This window comes from Monodelphis domestica, chromosome 6 (genome assembly GCF_027887165.1).
Source record: "Monodelphis domestica isolate mMonDom1 chromosome 6, mMonDom1.pri, whole genome shotgun sequence".
In the NCBI taxonomy this organism is placed as follows: Eukaryota; Metazoa; Chordata; class Mammalia; order Didelphimorphia; family Didelphidae; genus Monodelphis; species Monodelphis domestica.
This window is the reverse complement of record NC_077232.1, coordinates 113,026,946-113,031,552: the sequence shown is the minus strand read 5'-3', so window position 1 is coordinate 113,031,552 and position 4,607 is coordinate 113,026,946. Positions and strand designations below refer to the sequence as shown.

Genomic DNA, 4,607 nt, shown 5'->3' with positions numbered 1-4,607 from the left:
TCAGGAAAACTGAGTTTTAGTGATTATTTTCCCATCAAAGGCATTTTCTATTAAACAAGACCCAAGTGCTTGGTGATGCTTGGTGATGGAAATACAGGGAGAAAAAGGGAAAAGGGAAAAAGTCCCTACCTTCAAGAACCTTACATTCTCCTTTGACCAAAGGGAGTATAAATGATATAAAAATATTGTAAAGGATAATTTGGGAAGAGGTATAACACTTACATCTAGGGCACTCAGAGTATTCCTAAAGCAGGAATTCATTTTTGAAGGGAAAGAGGAAAAAATAAGAGTGACAGGTAAATGCATACATTTTAGAAGTGGGGAACAATTATTTCAAAGGCAAGAGGTGAAGATGGAATTGAGTCAAGGAGAGAGAGAGAAAGAGAAAGAGAGAGAGAGAGAGACATAGAGAGAGACAAAGAGAGAGAAAGAGAGAGAGAGAGAGAGAGAGAGAGAAACCTAGAATACAATTAGGAAGATTTAAAATGGTTTGATTCAAAGTTAATATTCTATTTTTTTTAAACCCTTACCTTCCGTCTTGGAGTCAATACTGTGTATTGGCTCCAAGGCAGAAGAGTGGTAAGGGCTAGGCAATGGGGGTCAAGTGACTTGCCCAGGGTCACACAACTGGGAAGTGTCTGAGGTCAGATTTGAACCTAGGACCTCCCGTCTCTAGGCCTAGCTCTCAACACACTGAGCTACCGAGCACCCCCCCCTCAAAGTTAATATTCTATTTTTATAGTGTATTAGGTATGTGATTGAAGAGAAGGGGACAAATATGAGATGAATGGAGAAGATAGATATGAGATTTGGATAGATAGTTTGGTAGTGATTGATGAGGGAAAAAGGAGAACATTGTGAATTTGAAGCTAAATGATTGAAATTATGTAGATATTGTTGAAATTTTTAAATTTTTTTATTTTATCCTTTATTTATTGTTCATTTTTGATATTGGTAATTTATTTTTTCCTCTTTCTTCTTTTTAATTAAATTAACTACTAGTTATCTATTTCACTGGTTTTATACTCATTTCTTTGGCTTTGAATTTCTGTAGCTTCCTACATCTTATTTTCTTTTTTTTAAAGCTTGAACAACAAAATCAAATAGGAATTGGGGAGAAAAGCAGAATTGTCCCAACAATTCAATAGATGAAAAATGGACTGGCTTGCCTTCGGGAACAATGTCCAGAGGTGGGAGGTGTTATGATAGGAATCAAAGAGAAAATTGAGAATGTGGATAGTTCTGAAAGCTAGAAATTTCTTAGAGGATGAAACAGCTGTTAGTCTTCCAGCTGCCTCTCTTTCTATAATTCCCTGTCTCGGTACCTGAGCTTATTTTTGACATTTGGAGTCTCAGCCACGATGCCAGCATAGAGCCAGACCTGATTGTCATCCTTATACTTGGCTACCATATGGCTGCCCACATACAACTTGTCCACTGGAGGATGGTAGTCATAGGCAATATGGTTTCCAGATAATAGGCTCTTCCCTTTGTTGTCAAATTTGACTTTGAACTTCCTCCCAGTCCCAACTGTCTGGATGGCAATGAGGGTTCCCTTTGTGCCATGTCCTTTTCTTGCCCAGGAATCTCATGTAGATCACCATTACTCAGTTCAATAGGTAATTGACTCAAGGTTCCTTTACTCAGGTCCTGGGAACTAGACTTCTTGTTGATAGCATCCATGAACTTCTAGACATACTGGGCTGACTTCCTCAGGGCAGCCATGGCTTCTTGAAGGTTCTGGTCCTTTGGGATTCTACTGCCTGCATCAACCTGAATCAACATTGAGGACATCATCATCCTCATTAGGAATCTCAATTACTTCTGTGGGTTTACAGGCTTCATCTTCAGAACTGCTCTCTCGATACTTCAGGCCCAGTTTGGAGTAGAAATCCTTCACGAGAGATTCACTGGATGCTTCATCAAAGAATTGATCAACACGGGCAACTTCAGACTCTTTTTGCACCACTCATGTCTCCAACTCAACTAGCTGCTTCTTGTGCTGCTTCATACAGTCCATCTTCTCCAATTCCTCATCAGTAAACTGTCAAAGTTCTTCCATGAAGATATCCAGCTCCTCCACCACAGCCTGCTGTAGCTCAGCAATCTCTTGAGGTTCCATCCCAGCTGCTGCAGCAGTACCCAAAGCAAAACACCCAGGAAAGGAAGTCATGGTCATGTTCTGCCTCAGGGCCAGCAGCAGCAGGGACTGCGAGGGAAGCCCAAGCTGGGGGGGATGAGGGAAAGAAAGGATTGAGGGGGCAGTGAGGGGGGGAGGAGTGGTGACAGGGAGAACGTGAATTGAGACGGACCTGGAAATTTTTTTAAAAGGGTGAGTTTAGTTCTCACACCAATTTGATAATCTCTGTCATTGGAAACATCACATCACCTGATTAAGCCTTATTTTCTTCCCTTGGACATGAAGTTGTGATGAAATGATACTATTTGTATGAGTTACAAAACCTCTCTGGGCTTCACTGTCCTTATTTATAAATTGTGATAGATATATTAGACCACCTCCAAAAATACTTTCAGTTCTATTCTCTGATCCTTGTTAGAATAAGGGCATCATGGATAGTTATATCCTAGGTCAGGAAGAGCTCATCTCAATTCTCTTTGACATACAGTTGACCTATTATGCCAAGTCATTAAACCTCACAATGCTCTAGAACTATGAGACTTTGTAAGTTGAAGAACTTGGGTAGATGTGCAATTGTAGAGGGTTATTGGAGAGAACCTTCTCAGTGGAAATGTCCACTACCATTTAAATTACAGATCTGGACAAAACCCAAAAGAAACAAGTTACCTCTCATGATCTAAATGAAAGACATTTTCTAAGTGATATATTCTATCACAAGACATTAATATTTAGAAAGCTTCTAAAATGGTACTTAGAATTTGAAAACTAAATCATCTAAAACTTTTTCACTTGAATGTGAACAAATCAATCATGTTTCAAAACAAAACAAAAATAGGATACTTCAAACTCCTTCCTCCTGTTCTTGGAAGAGTCTCCTCATAGAGCACTTAACAAAACAAAGCTTTGTGTTACTGCTGTCTTGTAGTTATGTATATATCTTTTCCACCCATGCTGGAGAATAAGTTCACTCAGAGCACAGCCACATCTAATATGTAATGCTTCAAGTCAAGGGTGTCAAATGCATGGTCAATAGTATTCCTTCCTAAGTATATCTTGAAGCAAATTAAAATGCAATTGCTATCTGACTTTAATGCTGATATATTGATATATGGCATACATATACATGTTTTTGTTTTTAAATTCAATACTTGGCCCCAAGGGATCCTTATATATGATTTACTGTCACATGTTTCTATTTGCGTTTGACACCACTGATTACCTAGAGATATCACATCACTTAATAATATGTTAATATGTGAATTCTTATTCCCAACCTCCATCCACTGATCCAAAATTCCTCCCTTATGATATTTCTTCCAGTTTTAAACTTGTCTTTACTGCTCTCATCCCCCCTTTTGGATAACGATTTTGGTTTGTAATTTAAGAAAAATTAGGACGCAATCTAAAGAAAGCCATATTACCAAGAAAATGAACTGCCCTACCAATGTCCCAGTATCACTGCTTACTTTTGATAGTTACTGTGTATTACATGCTGATGAGAACTGCTGTTTTACTGTTGAATGTCAGATGAATTATTCATAATGCATGACAGTAAAAATGAATAATTAATATACTAATATCACTGATAATCCATCCCCCTTCCACATGCCAATATGCAATTTTGAAATTCTTTTTGATGTATGTCCAAAGCATCCTACAGTGCAGAAGATCTATATTCACAAAGATACACACATATCCTATAAATTCTAAATGTGTGGTATAAACTTGAAATTTCAGAAATTACCTTTTTTATAGTCATAAATATCAAAGAAATATTACTTATATTTACTTATGAAAGAAATGGTGAATTTCTATTTCAAACAATAGTTTTAGAAAAAATCTAATTGGCCAATCTGCTAACTACCTAAATGGTAATCAGACAAATAACAAACCCCACCATATATATATATATATATATATATATATATATATATATATATATATATAATTTCTCATCCTGATGCTAAAAATTAGAAAATAATTTGTCCTAGATGAACTTGAGAAAAAGTTATAATGCAGGGAATTCTCATATGGAGTATAATATTATTTCTGTAGAAGACTTTCTGAATATGGAAAATTGACTTTTTTAGGAATTAATAGACCTTCCGTTATTTCTGAGATTACATCACCATATAGATTGATGTAAATACAACCCATGAGGAGTCTAAGTTCAAGTTATTAACATATATTTTACATTATTTGCCTCCTCTTACTGGTTCTTAGTTATTAATATTTCCTACATCATTAGTTAGTAATATTTGAAGTTTTTCAATCCCTCTAGAAAAGAGGTCTGACCCAAAAGGGAAACAAACTTCTGATCTGTATTCAGATGAGCTATTATTGTAACGGTGAGATCACAATTGATTACAGCAATATGATGAACTATATATTTATAAGCAGAATCCAGCATTTCTTGAATTACAGTATTCTATAAGGCACAATCTAGCATACAGATATGATTATTATC

General features: G+C 36.3%; 1 pseudogene; it reads right to left on the bottom strand.

The window, feature by feature from the left end:
- Nucleotides 1-1,303: 1,303 nt before the first annotated feature.
- On the bottom strand, nucleotides 1,304-2,173 carry LOC100616826 (histone-lysine N-methyltransferase SETDB1-like; annotated as a pseudogene).
- Between the last annotated feature and the right edge of the window lie 2,434 nt (nucleotides 2,174-4,607).